The sequence below is a fragment of the Callospermophilus lateralis genome, chromosome 2, assembly GCF_048772815.1.
Source record: "Callospermophilus lateralis isolate mCalLat2 chromosome 2, mCalLat2.hap1, whole genome shotgun sequence".
NCBI lineage: Eukaryota > Metazoa > Chordata > Mammalia > Rodentia > Sciuridae > Callospermophilus > Callospermophilus lateralis.
The window spans coordinates 103,865,574-103,890,468 of record NC_135306.1 but is presented as its reverse complement, the minus strand read 5'-3'; the positions used below and the strand labels follow the sequence as shown (position 1 = coordinate 103,890,468).

General features: G+C 36.2%; 2 pseudogenes; one reads left to right on the top strand and one right to left on the bottom strand.

The window, feature by feature from the left end:
* Positions 1 to 1,724: 1,724 nt before the first annotated feature.
* On the bottom strand, positions 1,725 to 18,795 carry LOC143386981 (olfactory receptor 8G50-like; annotated as a pseudogene).
* Positions 10,022 to 10,520, top strand: LOC143386992 (protein FAM136A pseudogene; annotated as a pseudogene).
* Positions 18,796 to 24,895: the final 6,100 nt, after the last annotated feature.

Genomic DNA, 24,895 nt, shown 5'->3' with positions numbered 1-24,895 from the left:
TTCTTTCAGAGCTTGATAAATATTACTCCAAGACCTTCTAACTTTCAGGGTATGGTTTGTAAAATCTGCACATATTCCAATCAGTTTCCTATATATGTAATCTGATCCCTTTCTTGCATCACTTTTAATATTCTCTCCTTATTATGTATTTTAGGCTTTCCCATTAAATGTTCCTTGGTGTGGATCTGTTGTGATTTTATACACTTGGCATCCTGTGAGCCCCTTGAATTTTGTTTTCCAACTCATTCTTTATGTTTGGAAAATTTTGTGATATTATTTCATTGTATAGATCACTTGTTCCTTTGGTCTGGAACTCTATTTCTTTCTATATTCCAGTGACTCTTAAATTTGATCTTTTAATGCTATCTCATATTTCTTGTATGTTCTGCTCATGGTTTCTTAACATTTTCATTGTGTGGTCTATATTCTTTTCTGGATTATATATTTTGTCTTCATTGTCTGAGGTGCTGTCTTCCAAATGGTCTAATCTGTTGATAATGCTTCCAATTGACCTTTTAATTTGGTTTATTATTTCTTTCATTTCAATGATTTCTGTTTTTTTTTAATTTCTATCTCACTATTGAAGTAATCTTTTGCTTCCTGTGTTTATGTTGCTCTTTGTCAAAAGGATCCTTTGCATCTGTATTTGCTCTCTTATATCACACGTTAATTAATAGAACATTTTAATTATGTACATCCTGATTCCTTCTCTGTTATATCTTCTGCTGTGCTGGCCATGGAACCTAATGATGTGGCATCTTGATTAGTTTGGGACATTTTCTTCTCTTGTCTTTCTATATTGCTTGTGTGTCTTTCCTTCTAGCATTGTGCATCCTAGGCATTGCCAATTTTAAACTATAGGCTTATTGTACACCTATAGGAATCCAATACCTCTTTTTTGCGATAGAGAACAGTGTTATCAGATCCCAATACAAACAATATACATCCTAAAAACAAATGTTTGCTAATATAACATTTATAGTTTGTTCCCAAAGTACAGAAATGATGAATTCAGTTATTATCTATGATATACTCAGTAGATTTGTAAAAGGGTTTACAGTTTCTGATGGTAGATAAAGAACCAGGGGTGAGAAGTTGGATGATATGCTGAGGAGGTAGGAGGTGAGAATATACAGTTGTTATGCCTTAGGAAGTGTGGAAGAGAAATAAATCTAAAGAGGAAGATTAATATCAGAAGAAAGGAGAGAAGTACCTTTGGGTAGACAAATAAGTATGAAGAAAACAAATATATATATAAAATCAAAAAAAATTGTTAAAATAGCAGAAATTGATGAGAAAAAGAAAAAAATTAAAAAGAATAAAAATAAAATAAACACAATGTAATATACTATTCAGACATCCCAGACCTCAAAATCCTAATTCATGCAAAGTACTTTGTTTCACATATGTTAAAGATGTGAGGTCAGGAGAAAAGAGAGGGGAAGGGGGGAGTGAAGAGAAATCTTGAAGAGCTTGTTTGTTTGTTTGTTTGTTTTGCTATTAGTCTCTTTCCTGCTTCCCTTCTCATCCAATAGTGGGGTTTTCTATTGTTAGCTGGTATCTACACCCTCAGGATGGTGAAGGTAACCAGGCGTCACTGTGCCAGGTTAGCCACTGCTGGGGAGAGTGGGGAGTTAGAAACTGGGTACCTGGAAGATAGTGATGAAGGTGACCCAAGATGGAGGAAAATGACAAAATGTTTTGATGTTCCACATTGTTAACCTTTATATAAACCAGGCTTTCCCTATTACCTTCCAAAATACATTTAAATTCCCATCCCAGTATGAAGATTAATACAAAATGTTCTGCTTATCTTATTGATGACAGGTTATTTTTATCCAATTACAAAATGTTAAATGACATAAATAATTTCACACATAAATTTGTTATTTATATATAAATTGAAAAGAGACTACTGTTACAGAAAACTAGAGTTTGAAGAACACCAACACACAGGGTGTAAAGAGATGTCTTGTTCTGTTTTGGACAGTAGAGGGATGCCAAGGGACACCTTTATCTTCTCTCTTGTCTGTCAGATGTGTTAACCCACAATCTGGCACAAGTACTCTTGCACTGAAATTTCTTTGACCTTCAAACCCTGAGGAAAGATGCCTAATGTTTTTTTTTGTTCACAAGCTTGGCCCAAATACTAATGGGAGGATAGGGAGAGAGAACTCTTGAAGGAAACATAAAGTATAACTTCATTTTACAGCTAGACTTGAATGAGCAATTGCCCAAAGCAATTCAAGACCAGAAAAAAAAAAAATTATCACTTGTAAATCCAAGCCTCTGTGGGTCCTAAATTGTTGTCTTATCTGCTTTTACACTCTGTGACTGTGCTCTCTTAACAAATTTCTCCCTAAACCCTTCAATACAGGGAGGGAGAGTGGAATGATCTCATATGTACAGATCTTTTTTTACTTAAGAACATTTCTCTGAGAAGTTCAGGGCTCTCACATTCTTTAAATATCTAGACTGATTCTAATCTGACCCCAAAATGCACCCTAACACAAAGATGTTCTGCGTACTCTTTAGAGTAATTAGGTACATGTCAATTTTATTTTTAGAACTTCTGTATTTTAAAATTTCTGTATTTATTGAGCTCCTGGTTTTGGGATCAATTCACATTTGAATTCAGTGCACCTAAATTAATATATTTTGTCTTGATCTGTCTTACTTTATCTAACTATAGAGGTTTTTTTTGTTCTCTGTCTTTATTCAGAGATCAATCACTCAAAGGAAAACTAAAAAATCATTATTTCTTGTTTTTTTTAATGTATATTTCTGTATACCTGTGTATCTATATGTGTGTCTTTGTCTATATATATATTTTATAGTACCAACATGGGCATATACATAAATGAGTGCTCATAAATTAACATTTAGGAGAAAGGAATGGATCCAAATACCTTTTTGTTCACATGACTGAAACTTTTAAGAAAAGTACCATTTAAATTTGTTAAACAGATGAGAGTAAAAATGTCTTTAAAATTACTAACCCACAAGCTTTTCTGGGTGGTCAGACAATAAATAGAGTGTTGGTTTCCATAAAATATATAGAATATAATATCCATTGCCTGCCCCATTCCTGTATTTATCCTGAAAGTCTTTATAGAGAAAAAAAAAACAGGGTGTTTAGTGACATTGTGAATTCATATCCCTTACTTCATTCATTTGCCAACAATTCTACTCCTTTCTCTTGTGGGATTCCTCTTATTCCCAAATAGAATGACCACTGATGTGCTATTCAGGAACATGACGTCTGCTCACATTCTAGGTTTTAAATCACAGAGAAAAAAACACAGGAAGAACCAGCAAATGGAGGGCAGAAGGATCAGCAATTTCTTACTATTGCCTGTAATGAGGTCTAGGAGTTAATTAAAAATGTGGCTTAAACTGAGTGTAAGCAGGGACTCTACCTTGCTGTCTGAAGAGGAGACAGCAGGGCCTATAACATGGGACCTACCTTTCTTATCCACCACTTTTTGGGTAGAAATTGATACAAGTAGAGAAAGAGAATGACTTGTTTCCCCCATTAGTGTTCAGTCCCACATTGACTTATAAGTTTTCTGTATGACCTTGGCTATAGAGAACAATGCTGTATGCACTTCAGGCTTTGTTTAAGAAATGGTAGTTTTGACTGCAGAGGTAACTGCTGCAGACACCAATAACACAGAAGGGGCTGCTTTAGATGTTTCTGCTGATCTCAGAGGTCTTTGCTGTAGGCATGGCCACACTACTGCTGAGGCCACAGACACCACTGCCCCCTACACTGCTGTTGCAGAGACTGCTACTTCCCCAAGGAGGTTGTGTGGGTGACGCTGCCCCTGCAGCTGCAGCTGCCACTGCTTCTGTCTCAGTACATCTGCCATTGACTGGGCACCCACTGCCACCAACCCTTGTCGCTACTGCTGCCAACACCACCCAGATGTCTGCTGTCAGGAAGACTACAGGTTTGCTTGCACATGGCCAAATCCATTTTGGGATACTGGCCAGGACTTGGGGAGCTAGGGTGCCAATAAGTTTGTCTCCACAGCTACCCCTGTCTGGGGACTCCAGCCTAAAACTGGAGGTCCAGTATGGGTATTCTTGCAAGTTTGGCTGAACTGGGTGATGCTCAAAGGATGGTATAAAGTGTGAACTCAAAGACATATTGCTCTGATATTTTTGTTAATATTGCTCTCACCCTTAAAGTCAAAAAAGGGTCTTCCTGCTGGGAGTGATTGCTGGTGGCCCCATCTTGCTGCTGCTTCTCAGGGATGCTCTTTTGTGTGAGCATATCCCTGGTGGACTCTCTGCAAGTTGGAGCAGAGTTGAGATCTTGGGACTGCAGTGTGGCTGAGCCTGGGATATCTGAAGCCCAGATCCTTGGGATAGTCACAGGGTTTGCATGGCCTGGTGGTTCCATGAGATGTCAGAGATAGGGCTGAGAAACCTTTGAATGCTGGTGAAGACAGTTTGATTTTCCATCAAGATTTATTTTTTATTTTATTTTATTTATTCTCTAACATCTTACCATATTGGGAACAGGGTGATTTTTAAGCATCAGTATGTGGAGGATGGTAATATATGAATGATGTTTTTCAGTTTGTTGTATTCTTACATATATTTTTTAAATTTTCCTTTTATCTTCTTCTAACTTGTCTGTTTTAATGGATTTTATTTCAACCTTTTCTCCAACCAACAGCCAATCTCTGTCAGCTTATTCTCCTTTCTTCCTGTGAATTTTTGCTTCTAGCTTCTCTCTTCCTCCCTCATGAATATTGTGTACTATGCTACATCCATTCTCTCATCCACCATTTGAAATTTTTAAACCATTTTAGCAATTTTTTTTGTTTATACTGTAATCAGTTATTGAACTCCTCATTTCAGTTTATTGTGAGAAAGCAGTAGATGCCTTAGTGTGAGATATTAGGATCAAGATTATATATTGTTTACAATATATAATTGGATGTTGTTGATATTGCTTTCACCCTTAAAGGCAAGGTACTGGATACCTTTAGGGATAATTTAAGTCCACAGAGTAGAATCTGTACTGCCTCAGGTCCATACTGCTAGATGAAAAAACACAAACAACATAAAAAAACAAGGGAAAATAGCACCCCAAACAAACCAAGATGCTCTAATAGCATAATCCACTGACAACACAGTAGAAGAAATGTCCAAGAATAAGGTTAGATTGTGCATAGTTAAACTAATCTGTGAAGTAAAGGGTGGTATAGAGTGAACTCAAAGAGAAAATATAGGAAGTGAAAGATAAATTGAATAGAGATTTTTAAAAAGTCAAGCAGAAATTCTTGAAATGAAGGAATCAATAATCCAAATTATAAATTCAATGGAAAGCATCACCAACAGACTTAGACCACTTGGAAGACAGAACTTCAGGCAGTGAAGACAAAATATGTAATCTTGAAAGTAAGTTGACCATGCAGAGATGATGGTAAGAAACCATACATAGAACTTCTGAGAATTATGGGGTAACATAAAAGACTAAACTTAACAGTTATTGGAATAGATTAAGGAACAGAGATACAAACCAAAGAAATGCACAATATTTTCAATGACATAATATCACAAATTTTCCCAAACCTAAAGAATGAAATGGAAAATCAAATACAAGAGGGACGCCCAAATGTACAAAATTACAGCAGATTCATACCAATACATGTTATAATGAGAATGACAAAAATAGAGAATCAGGATTAAATCTTAAGGGCCATGAGAGTGAAAAAAAAATTATATATAGGGTCAAACCATTCAGATCTCAACTAATTTCTCAACCCAGACCCTCAAAGCTAGAAGGTCCTGGAATAATATATTTCAAGCTCTAAAAGAAAAATGGATGCCAGCCAGGAATTTTATATCCAGCAAAATTAAGTTTCAAATTTGAAGATGAAATAAAAATTTTTGATGATAAACAAAGATTAAAAGAATTCACAACCAGAAAGTCTGTACTACAGAACATTCTCAACAATATATTCTGAGAGGATAAAGTGAAAAAAAAAAAAGTGAAAACTAGAAAAGGGAGGAACTACCACTCAAGGAATAGTCAGTAAAAGAAGAAATTAAGTCAAATTAAAAAGCAGAAATAAATTAAGATGATAGGGATTAAAAATGTATCTCAACAATAACCTTGAATGTTAACGGCCTAAATTCAACAATTGAAAGACATAGACAGGCAGATAGGATTAAAAAACAAGACCTGGGCTGGGGTTGTGGCTCAGTGATAGAGTGCTTGCCTGGCATGTGTGAAGCACTGGGTTCAATCCTCAGCACCACATAAAAATAAATAAATAAAATAAAGGTATTTTGTTCATCTACAACTAAAAAAAAGAAAAAAGAAAAAATTTAAAAAAACAAGACCCAACAATATATTGTCTTCAATACTTGTGTCATAGGCAAAGGCATCCACAGTCTGAGGTTAAAGGATGCAAATATATATGGACTGTGTAAACAAGCAGGGGTTTCCATTCTCAATTCAGATAGGGTGGACTTGGAGTCAAAGTTAATCACAGGGGACAAAGAAGGACATTTGATACTACTTAAGGGAATTATATATCAGCAAGATGTAACAATTCTTAATATTTATGCCCTAAACAATGGAGCATCTACGTACATCAAATAAACCCTTCTCAATTTCAAGATCATATAGACCACAACATAATTATACTGGGTGACTTTAACACACCTCTTTCACTTCTGGATAGATCTTCCAAACAAAAACTAAACAAAAATTATAGAACAAAATAATATAATCAATGACTTAGACTTAATCAACATATAAGAATATTTCATCCATCAATGAGCAAATATATTTTCTTCATGGCAGCACATAGTTCTTCTCTAAAATACAATGTATCTTATGCCACAAAGCAAATCTTAGTAAATGCAAAAAGAAAAAAAAGAAAAAGAAAACAAACAAACAAACAAACAAAAAATCAATGGAATACCTGCATGCATTCTATAAGATGCTAATGGAGTGAAATTAGAAATCAATGACAAAATTTTGAAAATATAAGCTACTTCAACACCTGATGATGAAATAACATGCTATTTAGTGATGAATAGGTAGTAAAAGAAATCAGGGAGAAAATAAAAAAAAATATATAGGTAGATGAGAACATCAATAAAACAAAAATCTCTGGGAAAGGGTGAGTGCAATACTAGGAGGAAATTTTATTGCATTGAGCTCATTCATTAAAAGATGAAAAAGTCAACAAATAAAAAGACCTAACATTACATCTCAAATCCCTGGAAAAAGAACAGATTAACACCAAAACCAGTAGAAGACAGAAAATAATTAAAATTAAAGCTAAATTTAATGAAATTAAAACAGTGGATGTGGAACCGATGTGAATCTGCAATATGTATACTGGGTAAAAATGGGAGTTCATAATCTGCTGTTAGAGTCTGTAAACAAGTCAGGATGGTGCCTGGCATTTTGCCAGAGAAATGTTAAGAGTCTGCAAACAAGTCTGCATGGTGCCTGGCAAAATGCCAGAGGGAGTGGTTTGTGAAGTAACAAAAGCAAGCCATTAAGTATGGAGATTCCTTATTGGTTGACTGCTGTATCTATTTTATGCTAATTAGATAAGCTGTGTAAAATGTATAAATATCGCTCAGCTCCTACAATAAACGGCTTCCACTCCTGCTGCATCAATCTACACAACTAGTTCGTCACCCCCCGGTTATTTTGCTGCAGCCGGACTGCGGCAATCTGCTTGATTCAAATGTATGAAATATGATATGTCAAGAGCTTTGTAATGTTTTGAACAAGTAATAATAAAAAAAAATCAAAAAAAAAAATAAAAAAGCAGCAGGTTCTGTGAAAAACTAAATGAAATTGATAAAACTTCAATGAGTCTAATGAAAAGAAGGAGAGATAAAACTCAAATTACTAAAATTTGTGATAAAAAGGGAATATAGTGAACATATCTGAAATACAGAAGATAACTAGAAACTATTTTAAAAATTTAAACTCTAATAAAATAGAAAATCTCAAAGACATCAACAAATTTCTAGAGACATATGACCTACCTGAATTGAATGAGGATGTCATACATCATTTAAACAGATCAATTTCAAGTAATGAAATAGCAAATGCCATCAAAAGTCTATCAAACAAGAAAAGCCCAGGAACAGAGGCATTTTCAGTCAACTTCTACAAGACCTTCAAAGAAGAATTAATACTAATACTCCTTAAATTAATCCATGAAATAGAAAAAAGAAAACTTTCCAAATTCATTCTATGAGGCTAATATCACCCAGATACCAAAACCATACAAAGACACATCAAGGAAAGAACATTTCAGACCCATATCCTTGATAAACATAGAGGCAAAAATACTCAATAAAATTCTGGCAAATCTCCATACTGCTTTCCATAGTGGTTGCATCAATTTGCAGTCTCACCAGCAATGCATGAGTGTATCTTTTCCACCACATCCTTGCCAACATTTGTTGTTGCCTTGTATTCTTGATGATTACCACTCTGATAGGAGTCAGATGAAATCTTAGAGTTGTTTTGATTTTCATTTCTCTAATTGTTAGAGATGTTGAACACTTTTTTCATATATTTGTTGATCAATTTTATTTCTTCTTCTGTGAAGTGTCTGTTCAGTTCCTTAGCCCACTTATCAATTGAGTTATTTATTATTCGTGTGTGTTAAGGTTTTTGAGTTCTTTATATATCCTCGATATTAATGCTTTATCAGAGGTGAATGTGGTAAAGATTTTCTCTGAATATGTAGGCTTTCTCCTCACTTTATTAATTGTTTTCTTTGCTGAGAAAAAGTATTTTAATTTGAATTCATCCTATTTATTAATTTTTGATGTTACTTCTTGAGCTTTAGGAGTCTGTTAAGGAAGACTGAGGCTAGGCCAATATCGTGAAGATTTGGGCCTATTTTTTTTTTTTTTTTTCTATTAGGCACAGTATCTCTGTTCTAATGCCTAATCTTTGATCCACTTTGAGTTGATTTTTTTGTGCAGGGTGAGAGATAGAGGTTTAATTTGATTTTGCTATATATGGATTTCCAGTTTTGCTAGCACCATTTATCGAATAGACTATCTTTTCTCCAGTGAATATTTCTGGCACTTTTGTCTACTCTGACATATCCATATTTATGTGGGTTTGCCTCTATGTCCTCTATTCTGTACTATTGGTATGCATGTCTATTTTGGTGCCAATATCATGTTGGTTTTATTACTACACCTTTGTAATATAGTTTAACAGCTGGTATTGTGATGCCTCCTGTTTCACTTTTCTTGCTAAGAATTGCTTTAGATATACTGGATCTCTTATTTTTGTAAATAACCATTTGACCCAGCTATCCTACTCCTTGGTTTATACCCAAAGGACTTAAAATCAGCATACTATAGTGACACAGGCACATCAATGTTTATAGCAGCTCAATTCACAATAGCTAGACTATGGAACCAACTCAGGTGTCCCTCAGTAGATAAATGGATAAAAAAGTGTGGTATATATACTCAGTGGAATATTACTTTAAAAGAAGAGTGAAATTATGCCATTTGCTAGTAAGTGGTTGGAGTTGGAAAATATCATGCTAAGTGAAATAAGCCAATCCAAAAAACAAGGCTGAATGTTTTTTCTAATATGCAGATGGTAATTCACAATAAGGTGGGGGTTGGAGTGGGGGAGGGGAACTAGGGAAGAATAACATTACCTTAGATTAGACAGAGGGAAGTGATGTGAGGAGAGAGGAGGGGATAGGGGATAGGAAAGATAGTAGAATGAAACAGACATTATTACTGTATGTATGTATGTGACTACATGACCAATATGATTCTGCAACATATACATACAGAAAAGTGAGAAATTGTATCCCATCTATGTGTGATATATCAAAGTTCATACATGCATTCTACTGTCATGTGTAATTAATTAAAACAAATTTAAAAAAAAGAAAAAAATTCTGGAAAGTGCATACAAAATATATTAGAAAGAGTGTACCATGATCAAGTGGTGTTCATACCAGAGACGCAGGGTTGATCCAGCATGCAGAAATCAATAAACATAGTACAGGGGCGCCCACACAGAGTTGGGGGGGTTGTCAAGGTGGAGGTGCAGCAGCTCCAAGTACAGGAGGCAGTGGACTCCATGGTGAAGAGTGTGGAGAGGGAGAACATCGGAAGATGCAGGGCCTCATGTTCTGGTGCATGCCAGCTGCTGTGAGGACAGCCAGGCTTCCATGCAGCAAGTACACCAGTGCATTGAGCACTGCCATGCACTTCTGACTCAAGCCCAGGCTTTGGTAACCAGTGAATTGGGGAAGTTCCAGGACCACCTGGCCCGGTGTACCATGCATTGCAATGACAAAGCCAAAGATTCAATAGATGCTGGGAATAAAGAGCTTCAGGTGAAGCGGCAACTGAACAGTTATGTGACCAAGTGTGTGGATGACCACATGCAACTCATCCCAACTATGACCAAGAAGATGACAGAGTCTCTCATCCATTGGGAAATAAAAGTTCTTGCCAGTGGCCATTGGGGCTGAGAGCAGGAATCTTTTTAAAAAGGAATCGAAATTTTTAGTCTTTTAAGCAAAGTTTATATGAATGAAGAAACTAAGGATGGCAGCAAGTTTAAGGCATATATCACTTGACTCTAGACACTGGTTCCTTTGTGTCTTGATCCAAGAAAGTGAAATGGGGAAAAAAAAATGGTGCTAAAATTTGAGTGAAAGAATGGGAAAGCCTTTTAGAGCCTACATTTTACATGGCAAGTGGTTATCCTGACAGTAGAAAGCTCCCTTGTACCAAGCCAGAGCCCTCTAAGGTACCAGATTCTTACAACAAGGATGGCAGGTTCTTCCAGACTGCCAGGGACCTGGTAGAGTTTGAGAAGAGGTGTTTTTTGTTTGTTGCCAACCTCCTATTTACCAGAAGTAACATACCATTTTCCATAAGCTGTAAAACAAAATCTAGGAGATCACTAATCTAGAAGAGGGAAAAGGTTTCCAGGTCTTTATTTTGTTTAGTAGTTTTTTATATACAGGCGTGAAGTGGATTTAAGATGTGAATCTGAGATGGAGAGTAGTTTAAATAAGAACTTGGAAAGCTTCCTTGTATATATCCTTTATGGCCATCAAGATATGGATTTTTTGACATTTTTATTGCATCTCTCACCTGGGAGACCACTGCAAAAACATAAGAGGCAATGTCACATTAAGTATGGGAAGCAGAGCTTCTTCTACCAGCATATGAGCCTTGAGGCATTCTGCAGCAAAGTGACCTCTTTAAGAGAAAAGAATTTTGATTGTGATACATATACCAGTATCTGGAAATAGTAAAACAATGACTGTTCACTAGCTATGGGAATTGTGAAGTACTGTCCTTGGAAGAAAAAACAAACAAACAAACAAACAAACAAACAAACAAAAAAAACAGCTTTTCATAGAACAGAATGGAACAGAAGCCTAAATCCAGCATTGCTTACTTAGTTCCCTGAATTAACAGAGCCTTATTGGGATAATCCCCTGGCAACAGGAAAGTTAAAAAGTAAACAGCTTGGGCTAGGAAAAACTGGGACACACACTCCCACTTTGAGAGCAAAGGAGGGACACCCCACACAGAGCCCGTTACCATTTTTGCCTGGGGCCTTTGCAGCATGCAATATTCCTGCCCCAGCATGGCACCTTATCTTCTGGATAAGGAGCATGTTGTCTTTTTTACAAATTTATTACTTGAAATGATAATATAGCCTGTCTGTTTGCTCTGTCAAGGCTGCAATATATTTTCCTAGTGATATGGTTTTAAAATAAATAGTTTCATTATAAAAATAAATAAATAAATAAACATAGTACATCATATCAATAGACTTAACAACAAGAATCACATGATCATCTCAATAGATGTAAAGAAAGCATTCGACAAAATACAGCACCTTGTTATGTTCAAAACACTAGAAAAACTAGGGATAGTAGGAACATATCTCAACATCATAAAAGCTATATATCCTAAACCCAAGGACAACATAATTCTAAATGGAAAAAAATCTAAGCATTTCCTCTAAAAACTGGAACAAGACAAGAATACCCTCTTTCATCACTTTTATTCAACAATGTTTTTGAAACTCTAGCCAGAACAATTAGAAGAAAGAAATTAAAGGGATATAAATAGGTAAAGAAGAACTCAAACTATCACTATTTGCTGATGACATGATTCTATGCTTAGAAGATACAAAAAATTTCATGAGAAAACTTCTAGAATTAGTAAATAAATTCAGCAAAGTAGTAGAATATAAATTCAGCACCCACAAATCAAACACATTCCGATATACCCATGATGAATCCACTTGCAAGAGAAATTAGGAAAACTGCCCCATTCACAATGGCCTCAAAAAAAAAAAAAAAAAAGTACTTGAGAATCAATCTAAATAAAGAGGTAAAAGACCTCTACAATGAAAACTACAGAACACTAAAGAAAGAAATTAAAGAAGATGTTTGATGGAAACATCTCCTATGATCCTGGATAGACAGCATTCATATTGTCAAAATGGCCATACTATCAAGCGTTATACAGATTTAACACAATTCCTATTAAAATCCCAACAATGTTCTTCTAAGAAATAGAAAAAGCAATCATGAAATTCATTTGGAAAAATAAAAGACCCAGAATAGCCAAAGCATTCCTTAGCAAGAAAAGTGAAGCAGGAGGCATCACAATACTAGAACTTACACTATACTACAGAACTATAGTAACAAAAACAGCATGATATGGCAAAACAAACAAACAAACAAACAACAACAACAACAACAAAACAGACATGTAGACCAATATTAAGGGATAGAAGACACAGAGGGAAACCTACACAAATACAGCTATCTCATACTAGACAGAGTTGCCAAAAACATTAAGTGGAGAAAAGATAGCCTATTCAACAAACGGTTCTGGGAAAAAAATGGAAAGCCACATGTAACAAAATAAAATTAAATCTCTCTCTCCTTTCCTGCACAAAAATGAACTCAAAATGGATCAAAGACTTAGACACTAGAACAGATACCCTGTATCTACTAGAAGCTAAAGTAGGCCCAAATCTTCACCATGTTGGCCTAGGATCTGACTTCCCTAACAAGACCCTTAAAGCACAAGAAGTAAAATCAAGAATCAGTAAAAGGGATGGATTCAAACTACAAATCTTTTTCTCAGGGGAAAAAAAAAACAATCAATAAGGTGACGAGAGAGCCTATAGATTGGGAGAAAACCTTTACTACCTCAGATAAAGCATTAATATGTTCACCATCTCTAGCAAATAGAGAAATGCAAATCAAAACTACTCTAAGATTTCATCTCACTCCTGTCAGAATAGCAATCATCAATAATATAGTCAACAGTAAGTTTTGGCAAGGATGTTGGGTAAAAGGTACACTAATATGTTGCTGGTGGGACTCATATATTGTTGGTGCAACAGTATGAGGATTCCTCAGAAAACTGGGAATGGAATTACCATTTGACCCAGCTATCCCACTCCTTAGTTTATATCCAAATGACTTAAAATCAGCATACTACAGGGACACAGCCACATCAATGTTTATAGCAGCTCAAATCACAATAGCTACACTGTGGAACCAACCTAGATGCCCTTCAATAGACGAATGGATAAAAAAAAATGATATATGTATATATATATATATATATTTGATGGAATATTACTCAGCTTTAAAGAAGAATGAAATTATAGCATTTGCTGGTAAATAGATGGAGTTGGAGGATATCATGCTAAGTGAAATAAACCAATTCCTAAAAAAAAAAAAAAAAAAAAACAAAGGCTGAATGTTTTCTCTAATATGCAGATGCTAATTCACAATAAGGTGGGTGGGGGGCACTAGAGAAGTATAGCATTATCTTAGATTAGGTAGAGGTAAATGAAGGGAGGGGAGGGGATGTGGGGATAAGAAAAATAGTAGAATGAAACAGACATTATTTCTTTATTTATATATGTGACTGCATGACCAATATGATTCCGCAACATGTACACTCAGAAAAATGAGAAAAACAGTCACATTCACTTTCCCACATTATCTTATTTTATTTCTGGTGCTAAGGATTATATCCAGGACTTATTGCATGCTACATTGCTCTACTCATGTATCATAACCCCAGCTACTAATGTACTTCATTTAATGCCATATGCTAATCATTTTAATAACATTTTTTATTATCTTTTAATATGTTTTAGTTATACATGACAGTAGAATATATTTATGCACTTCGACATAGGCTGGCCAGTGAGGAGGGAATGATGATCCTTGCATGCTATGGGAGCAGCTTCCTGCCCTAACCCAGAGTCTTCAGAGAAGTCTCTGTCTATTGTGCAGCATGTTGACTCCCCTGGCGGGGCAACTGTCCTGGCTGAGCAATTGGCTACATGACTATGGAAAGAACAGGAAGATGAAGGGGGAGCTTCAGGAAAGGAAGGCCATGGCCTGGATTCACATCCATTCAGGTAGGAGCACAATTTGAGGATCCTTTCCTCCTTCCTTGGAAAACATCCATATTCCCAGGTGCTATGGCTCCAGTCCTGACAGGGTGACCACAAGAGGTCCCACAGTCACTTCCCCCTCCATTCTGGACCAGAATGTTCTGGTCTCCCCATATCCATTTCCATGGTAGAATGAGGGTGAAATCTTTAAAAGGGGTGACTAGGCAGAGCTGGACTGAGAGTGAATTGCAAAGGAGATGCAGAGTGGCACTTACTCTCTCCTCTTTCTCAGGGGGAAGGGGAGAGCTGGGTGGGTTTCCACAACCAGTTGTCACCTATGTAAAGCTCTTTCCATGTTTTATTTTCTTCTTATCACTTGGGTACACTCTGTTGCAAATAAAGGGTGTGCTAGGCCTGATTATCAGGCCAGATTCAGGTTTGCCAGAAATCAGATCCGTCAGCTGCCAGCCCCTGTGCCATGGCTGAAAGTGGTTCCTTCCTCTGTCTTCTGTATGCTGCTGGTACAGGGACTGGTTCTGCCCCATGCAGGGGATGTGGAATGAACCTGACATAAATTTCCTAGGTACATGTATAAATACAGGTAAGGAAAAGCCTTGGTCTTTCAATTAACCTCTTCCTTAGATTCCTCCAGGGAAAGAGCATTAAGTGTTGAACAATCACTAGATGTTTTTCTCACCCTCTGTAAAATACTTTTGCCCACAGCAAGTGTAAAGTCTTTATTTCAGCCTTTATCTCTACTAATCAGGAAAGGCTTGAACACTGTGGCACTTTCTCATTCTCTGGGGTTCTACAATGGGCTTGTCTCTTCCAAGATGCTCAATGCAATCAATAGTGCTTCTATACCTGGGAGTAAACATAGTACAGAGAAATCAGCGTTTCTCCCTTTGAGAGGGAAGTAACACAAAGGAGATTTGGGGGTCATTCTTTGGTAAGGAGCAACCAAATCCAACCTGCCCAAATCCTTTTCAGTCTCAATATGTAGACACTAACATTTCCAGGACCACAGGAAATGAGGGAACTCTGAGGGATGCATTTGTAAAGGGAGACCAATCTGAATGACTCAAGAGTCCTATTTAGGCCTCAAAGGTTGGTGGCCAACAACTTTGAGGTACACAGGATACAAAGGATGCCTTGTTCTGGTTCAGACAGTGGAGAGGTGCTTAGGGACACCTTCTCCCCACTTCACTTTCAGATAGATAACATACCATGTGACACATGTACTTATGCCATGAAATTCCTTTGACCTTCAAACCTTGGGAAAAGATGCCTAATATTTTCTGTACCCAAGCTTGGCCCAAATACTATTTGGAGGAAAGGGAGAGATAACTCTTAAGGGAAATATAAACTATAACTTTGTTTTACAGCTAGACTTGAATGAGCAATTGCCCAAAGCAATTCAAGACCAGACCCCCCCCCCCAAAAAAAAATGTGTGCTCTGGGACCTAAACAGCTATATTATTCTTTGCTTTTTTTTTTTCTTTTTTGAGGTTGGGGGGGGCATTAATTTAAGACCTACAGACCTTCCCAACCTCTTCTATGGGCAGGTTTGGTCTACATTTGCTAGAATTATTATCTAGACCTAAGTGACAGATAGTTAGGGATCTCTACTAAATAGAGAGGTAATACCAATAGAGAGAGATTTATAAATATCAGATGGCATTAGATACCTTAACTACATCATATGGGGACATCTGTGGCTTTATAAAAACTAAATATTGTGTATATGTTTCTAACAACTCTGCTGATGTTTCTAAAGCCTCCACTCACAAATCAGTGGCATATGGATCCCACCTAGAGCATTAATGAATTTCCATCTTCATGGCTTTCAGAGGACAGCCAATAATACTGATTACTTTCATGAAAATTGTTTACAAAAAATGCTTTGCTGTCTTATTTTTCCTTAGCATGATTGTGGCCCTGTGTACACATCATCCAGTCACTCACCAGCTATCATCATGGACCTCTGGACTATCCTGATGCTAAATACCCTTGACTCTCCATGCCCCTTCTGATGGAGAACAAGAACTTTGAGTTTTATTCCTCTAGATGTCACCCCTTTTCAGCAGGAAGTATCCAGAATGAGTTGACTTCTATATATCCTAAAAGAATTTAGGGGCCAAAAGTCCTTGAGTGGAGAATAGATAGAGAGATGAGAATGGTGGGAACATGAAGTTAAGAAAAAGTTTCTGTAAAATGAACCTGTTGTACTGCCTTCCCACGGGCTTTCTTTTGCGGAAACACATAATGACTGTAGCCCCACCTGGCCAGAGGGGACTGGACATGTCACATTCCTCAACAAACTGAGGCAGGGGGTGAAGGTCTGTTAGTGTAGATATTGAGTGACGGGGAGTTGGGACAGGTTGATGACTGGTTATCACTGATTATCAAACAGAAAAGACAATGGGTTGCTTACAGCTTACCTCTGGGAACACACTTCCCAGCTCAATGGGTTGCTAACAATTACCCCCTGTGCTCTTGTCCTTTCCTGACCTTAGGCAGAAACATGAACAGAAAGAGAAGGTGAGGACTTCTGGGGTCTATAAAAGACCAAGACGAGGGGCTGGGGTTATGGCTCAGTGGTAGAGCGATCGCCTCGCGTGTGCAAGGCCCTGGGTTTGATCCTCAGCACCACATAAGAATAAATAAAAGTTACTGTGTACGACTACAGAAAAATAAATATTAATAAAAAGGAGAAGACCAAGACAAACCCAGATCATGAACAACCAGTTTTGGGTCTCTTTCTCTTTGGAGAAGCCTGTTGGTATCTCTTTTCTTAAATAAAATTTTCTTTCTGTGCTTGCCTTGGCATTTCTCAGATGTTTAATCTTAAACACCTGTGGAAAATGTACCTGTTTCTGATCTCCAAGACGGGTGTCACTATTGTTATTTCCCACATAGAAATAATATCATCACACTTTATGTGCCTTCCTATCCCTTAGTATAGTGCTATATACTTTGTAAGAATTAGAGGTTATGTTTTGTATATTCCAAGTAGTTAAAATTGTTTATTTTAGGTAACAATTTAGAAAATTCTTGCTAAGAAACTTACATAAAGTTTAATAATATCAAAGAATAATGAAGATATGTATTTCCTGATTTAATGTAAACGAATTTTGCCCAAACAAACTTATGTTCCAAACACATAAAATATGAACAATATTTTATATTTGGAAGAATTTGAAAAATGTTTTCAAATATCTGGAGGTGGTAAAGGTTATTCATAGTAGATGGACTCTTGGGTTTCCCAGTGGGGTGCTGTCCTCAATGTGTCTGATCCTGTGAATCCAGTCCTGCTCTTGGCACCTTTCTTCCAAATAATGAAGTGCTAGCAATAATCTCATGCCTTGTGAAAAACCCATCAGTGTTTCAGAACTGCTTCCTTACTAAATCTGTACAAGTCATAAATTTTTGCTAAAGAATAATGCTCTTTCACAAACTTTTATTTCCAAGAAGGGACACTTTGACATCTTTATTCCTCAGGCAGTAGATCAGAGGGTTCAGCATGGGCACAATAATAGTGTAAAACACAGAGGACACTTTCCCTTGGTCCATAGAGCCAACTGATGGTGGCTGCAGGTACATGAATGCTAGAGAACCAAAGAAGAGAGCAACAGCTGAGACGTGGGAGCTGCAGGTGCTGAAGGCTTTGTACCTGCCCTCAGTGGAGCGAATGCGCAGGATGCTGGCTATGATGAAGATGTAGGATGGACAGGGTTGCACTTGAGGACAGACCTGTTACCTCATTTATAAATGTACTGGAACAAGAGAGCTCTAGTAGAGGAAAGAGATCACAGAAATAATGGTTTATTATATCATCCTTACACAGAAAAGCACCCTTAGCATGCAGGTTGTGTGAACTGTGGCACAAATAAAGTCCATGCTGTACACCTCAACTACCATCCAGGAACAGACTTGATTAGACATGGTAACATTGTAAAGCAAGGGGTTACAGATGGCAACATAGCAGTCATATGCCATCACAGCCAACATGTGACACTCTGCAATTGCAAAAACAATGAAAAAGTAGAGTTAATTCATGCATTCAGGGTAGAAGATGATGTTTTTCTCCATCATGAAGTTCACCAGCATTTTGGGGACAATCACAGTGGTTGACAGAGGTTAATGAAGGAGAGACTGCTGAGCAGGTAGTACATAGTTGTGTGCAGGCGAGAGCTGAGCCCAATCAGTGTGATCATGCCCAGGTTCCCCACCACTGTGAACGCATAGACTCCTAGGAAGAGGAGGAAGAGGGGCAGCTGGCGCTCTGGTTTGTCTGTTAACCCAGCCAGGATGAACTCAGTCACTGTGGAATGATTTTCTTCTGCCATTGTCTTCTGAGAACTCTAAGTAGGAAGAGAAGAAAATTTTTGAAATATTTATTGTCCGATAGTTTTCGGCGGACACAACATCTTTGTTTGTATGTTGTGCTGAGGATCAAACCCGGGCCGCACACATGCCAGCCGAGCGTGCTACTGCTTAAGCCACATCCCCAGCCCAAGAATTCAAGTCTTTTTAGCAAGGTATTTCCTTTTCTTCCCAGCCCTTCAACTGTGTCAGCTGTCAATGATATTGGAATCACAAGCAGTGAGACATGTCAATAAATATCATATAGAACTATCCCTATTTGTGTTATGTGCTTTAAAATATGTTTTTAGTAGAATCCAGTCTGAATACATAGGAAACTGTTTTGGTAACTGAGTTTTTGAGTATTTTACATACCTTATGTGTAATATTCTCAAGTCCTCTGCAGAGCATATTCTTAAATTCTTTTTATGTTACAAAAACAATAGCATTAAAAAAAAAGAAACATGCTGAGATCACACATAATGATAGAAAACAGAAAGCTTTTCTAAAATAATGAGTTAGGCAAGATGCCTACACTCTGCACTTTTATTCAACAACAGACTCAAGGTCTGGCTAGGGCAATCAGGAAAGAAAATAAAATTATAATAAATTAATATTGGAAAACAAGGAGTAACAATACCTTACTTGTAAATGACATAATCTTGTGTGTAGAAAATTCTATAAGGAATCTACAAAATCTACAAAAATAACTGCTGGGAGTAAATCAAAATGAAGTAAGGTGGTAGAATACCAGACAAACCGAATAACTCAATTATATTTCTAAACATTTGCAGTGAGCAATCGAATATTTTTAAATAACATGAACAATAAAATTAATAAGAACAAACTAAAAATTAAAATGTAATACATTTCACTTATGATTAAAAGATAATTTTAATGCAAAAAAAAAAAATCTCCATCAACGAAAAAAATCCAATTTCATTAATCAAGTGACTCAACCAGTGAAAATATCAGTACTACCCAGATGGTTCTACAAATTTAGTGTCATTCCTCTCAAACTCCCAGCTCTGTCTTTTAGGTCTGGACAGACCTTTATATTCAGTTCATTACTGTGACTAAAAGACCTGACAAGAACAATTTCAGAGGAGGTAAAATTTTATTTGGGGGCTCACAGTTTTAGAGGTCTTAGTCCATAGATAGCCAGCTCCATTCTTCAGGGCTTAAGGTGAGGCTGAGCATCAGGTGGAAGTATGTGGTGGAGTGAATCAGCTCAAGACGTGAAGATCCAGAAGCAGAGAGAGTGCACTCAAAAGATTCAAAATATATACCCCAAAGGCACACCTCTGATGGCCACCTCCTCCAGCCACACCCTATCTGCCTTCAGTCACCACTCAGGAGATTAACTCACTAAAGAATTAAGGATCTCATGACCCAATCTTTTCACCTCCAATTTTCTTTCTTTGTCTTACAGATAAGCTTTGAGGAGACACATAAGATCAAAACCATAACTCAGGCCAATGATAAAATTCTTATGAAAATAAAAGGAATTCCCAGTATTAATTTTTTTTAAGAGAAGAACATATTTGGAGAGCTCAGAACTTGCTATTTGAAAACTCTTTACAAAATTAGATGGTGTGATTTTGTCATAAGTATAAACATAAAGATCAATGGAATAGAATTGATAATCCAGAAATAAAATATATCTGTGATCAATTGGGTTGTTACAAGGATTTCATGGAAATTTAATGGGAAAGATATTCTTTTGATAAGTGGTGCTAGAACAATAAACTTTATGTAAAAGATGTAATTTAGGGCTGGGAATGTAGATCCTTGGTAAAGCACATGCCTAGCAGCACAGAGTCCTGGGTTCAATCCTCACTATTGCAAAACAAACAACCAGGCATACAAATAAATAAATAAACAAACAAACAAATAAATAAATAAATAAAATTTGGAACTCTTTCTCACACTATCCCCAAAAAATGAACTACAAAATGCACTAGAACTAAAAGGAAGAACCAACTTTATAATAATAATTTAAAAAATAAAGACCAAATCCTTGTGACCTAGGATTTAATGATAGTTTCTCAGAGAAGATACCAAAATCAGAGACTACCATAGGAAAAAACAATAGTAAGCTGGACACCATAAAAGTGGGTTTTTTTTTTTTTTTTTTTTGTTGTTGTTGTTGTTTTTAAAGAAAAGAATAAAATGTCTTTTGAAGAAAAATATCCACCTAAGTTATTTCTGTTCACCTTGCTTTTTATCTTTTTGGCATTGTGTTATTTCAGTTTGCTAGTGGTTTTTCCTCGCTCTTGGTCTCTCTCTCTCTCTCTCTCTCTCTTTTTTTTTTAAGTACAAAAATGAACTCATAGACACTCAATCACTGAGCAACATCCCCAGCCCTATTTTGTAGTTTTTTATAGACAGGGTCTCACTGAGACATAAAAATAAAAAATAAAGCCCTGAAAATTTGTTATTCATCATTTGTTAAGGATATTCAAATTATAACCATAGTGAGGAAACATTTCACATCCATCGGAAAGACAATAACTAGGTATGTATAATATGGCAAAATGCACTTATTAAAAGAATAAGTTTTGAGTATAACAAAATGCATATGTTAAAAGAACACATAAAAAAGAAATAGAAGAGATTTGAAATGAAAAATAGAGAAATAAACTTGCTCTTGTTATAAATTTTCAGTTATATCCTCAATAAAAATCACACTGTTACTCTCCTTAAAAAAAAAAAAAAAATCAATGCCCATAGTAATTCTGTAATACCACACATTATTGGAAAGTATTTTCAGTTAATATTAGTTTTTCTGGATATTAGTAATAACAGGGAAATATTCATGGTCAGTATTAAAAAAGAATTCTAACAGTTTAACAATGAAAAGGAAAGCAGCACAGTTGGAAATAGGTCAGAGGATTCCAATAAGCATTCTTCTAATTGATACAAAAAAATGACAAATAAAGCCCTGAAAATGTTATTCATCATTTGTTAAGGATCTTCAAATCATAACCATAGTGAGAAACATTTCACATCCATCAGAATAATAACTAACTAACAGGACCCATAAACAGAAAGATCGACAAGAGTGTGACAACGTTGGAACCCTCATCCACTGCTGAAGGAACTATACAATGTACAAACTGTTATGCAAATAGTGTGTCAGTTCTTCAAATTATGAAGCATAGGGTTTCTCATGGCCTGTTCAGAGAATGGGCCAATCATCACAGATATAGGTTCCTAATATGAGAATTAGTTTGTCCCTTTCCTCTGTCTCCTGTGGGTACTCTGGTCCTTGATCATTTACCACGGGATGCAGCAAGAAGGCCTTCACTAGAAGTGACCCTTTAACCTTGAACTTCCAATTCTTTAGTATATTAAGCCAGATAAATTTCTGTTCATCATACACTACCTAGTTAGTGGTATTCTACAGAAACACAAAATGGATAAAAGCACATATCCTTCCATATGTCTTACTCTTTACGCTTTTCAAACTGACAACTTTTTCAGCATTCTTGGCCTCCCACAAGACTGTCCCACTGAATGTTAACCCATATCACAGAAGCTCCATTATATCTTGCTCAGTCATTGCAATTCTGACAGCAGGTAGGTACACTGACCCATTCCATGTGACCAGTCTCCACTAAAGTCTGACTCTGATACGTGCTTTTCATTTCGACTGCTTCCTGTCCTGCTTTGCTAACGCAACCTGGGAGCTTCAATGTCTTTGTTCAGAATTTCCACTAACCTTCCCTGCAGTAGTGTTAGTCTGCATTTATTTGATTCATATTTGAGATCAATGAATCATAAGCAAAAATACAGAAACAATTTAAGAGAAAAAGGTATATTTTTTTCTGAACAGTTTTATTGAGGCAGAATTGATATTCAAAACTTGTATGTATTTATGTATAGAATTTATTTAGTTTAGATCTAGGCAAACACTAGTGATATTACCACCATACTCAAGATAATTGACATATATCTACCACCTCCCATTTTTTGTCTCCCTTTGTTCTTTGTTTTTATTTCTGTTGCTTGTGGTAAGAATACTTAATATGAGATCTCCTCTCAACTTGGAAGTAAAACACCATATTGTTAACCTTAGGAATCATACTGTATTGAACATTTTCAGTACTTCTTCATCTAACATAACCGATGATTAAAATCTATTGAATAACTGCTCCATGTTTCTCCTAAAGCTCTGACATTGGTTGCCATTATTGTCTTCTTTGCTTCTATAAGCTTTACTCTTTTATATACTTAAAAGAGCATTGGGAGTATTTGTCTTTTTGGACTGGTTTATTTTACTTAGGATAGCATCCTTCATGTTCATCCATGTTGTATAAAATGGCAAGATTTCCTTTCAGGAGAAAATAGTTTTGAATTTTATAACAGAAAGCAGTGAAACTCAGAACACCATAAAATTGACAAAATATACCTAAGTTTGTGTTTCATTATATTTTTGCTATATTGTTAGAGTAAAAGAATGGGATGCTCCTTGGTTATCCTGATTTTGTAAAAGATTAGATAAAACTCTAGAAGTGGTTTGATGGACATTAGTCAATTACATGAAAAAGTAAAAGTTGAGAAATATACCTCATAGTTATGTGAACTCAGCTGATATCTAAAGACTAATCACAAGTGATAAATGTTGAGGTTTTCTCCCAATAGGGCTTTACATTCAGCTTTGTTTTGAAAAAAAAAAATTCTGTGATAAACTTGAATTATGTCACACCAGAAATTATTTTGAAAATCATAGTTAATAGTAATGAAGACGTTTATTGGTGATAATGCTTCAAGAAAATACTGCTAGGCTGTAAATGTGGATTTATATTAAAAGGAGTTTAGTAGCGATAAGATAAAAGTTTGCTGTCATAATTTAGGATAAAGATACGAATAAAGAATACTTGCTCTTTTGAATGTTAGAACTTAGAAGGGAACAAGAAAGCTAAATAAACACTAGTAAATACCATGATTGGGCAGGTTCTACAGAATACTGTTATTATGGTTTTAGAACAGAGTAGAAGTCTGTGAAGATTTTGTAGAGTAAATTTGTCTATTTCCCAACAGGGATGTGAATAACACATGAAAAGATTTTGGCAGGCTCACAGTTTTAATTCATAATGCTCCTTTTCTTTCTATTTTCTTCTATCACTTTATCCTATGTAATTCTATTTAATAGTTGAGACTCTTTATTTAAGATCTTTAATAGTTCCCAGCAGCTCTGGAGGCTGAAGCAGGAGGATTGTGAGTTCAAAGCAGGCCTCAGCAATTTAGCAAGGCCATAAGCAAATCAGAGAGACCCTGTCTCCAAACTAAATATGAAAAAAGGGCTGGGAATGTGGTTGACTGTCCCTGGGTTCAATCTCCAGTAATAACAACAGCAAACATAAATAAATAAAAAGACCTTTAATAGTGACATTCCACTTGAGAAGACCAAATTTCATGAGTCCATGAGTATGTTACATTTGCCTCTATGTAGCAGGTACTAAATCTAGCTTCACTGAGTTATTTATGAACTTTTCTTCTAAACTCTACTGTAAATCCAATATAGTGCTGGCACAGTGCCTTGCATATAGTAAGTCTCAATGTAAAAATAATTAATAAAATCACAGCAAGAAACTTAAAGTTTATGCAGAGTCAAAATGAATGAACCAAACCCTTACAATGCATGAGGGTAAATGAGTAAACAAAGAAGCATTTGCAATGATTTCATTCTGTAGGGGACAGGGAAATGATAAGAGAATTTGTGTTCACTCAGGGGGATAGTTCTTAATATGAGGACTGAGAGAGACAGATAAACAGCAAATGCAAATCTATAAACAGAGATAAACTGTAGCAAAGATTTAAAAATTTAAACATCAAAGTCTAGGGTGCAAAAATACCCCTCCTTCTTCCCAGAGAGTTCTGTGTTGCCTAATTTTTCTTCCAATTGCTCTGGAGGGAAAATAACACTAATGGTTTGAGGAGGGGACAGACCAAAGGTATCTAGTCACTAATGCTGATCTCTGCTAAAGCACATGTTCAAAGACACTTGCCTCTCTGAAAAAGTTGGCTGATGCAATGATCTCTTAGGCTGGGTACAGATAATGAGAGACTAATTAGGAG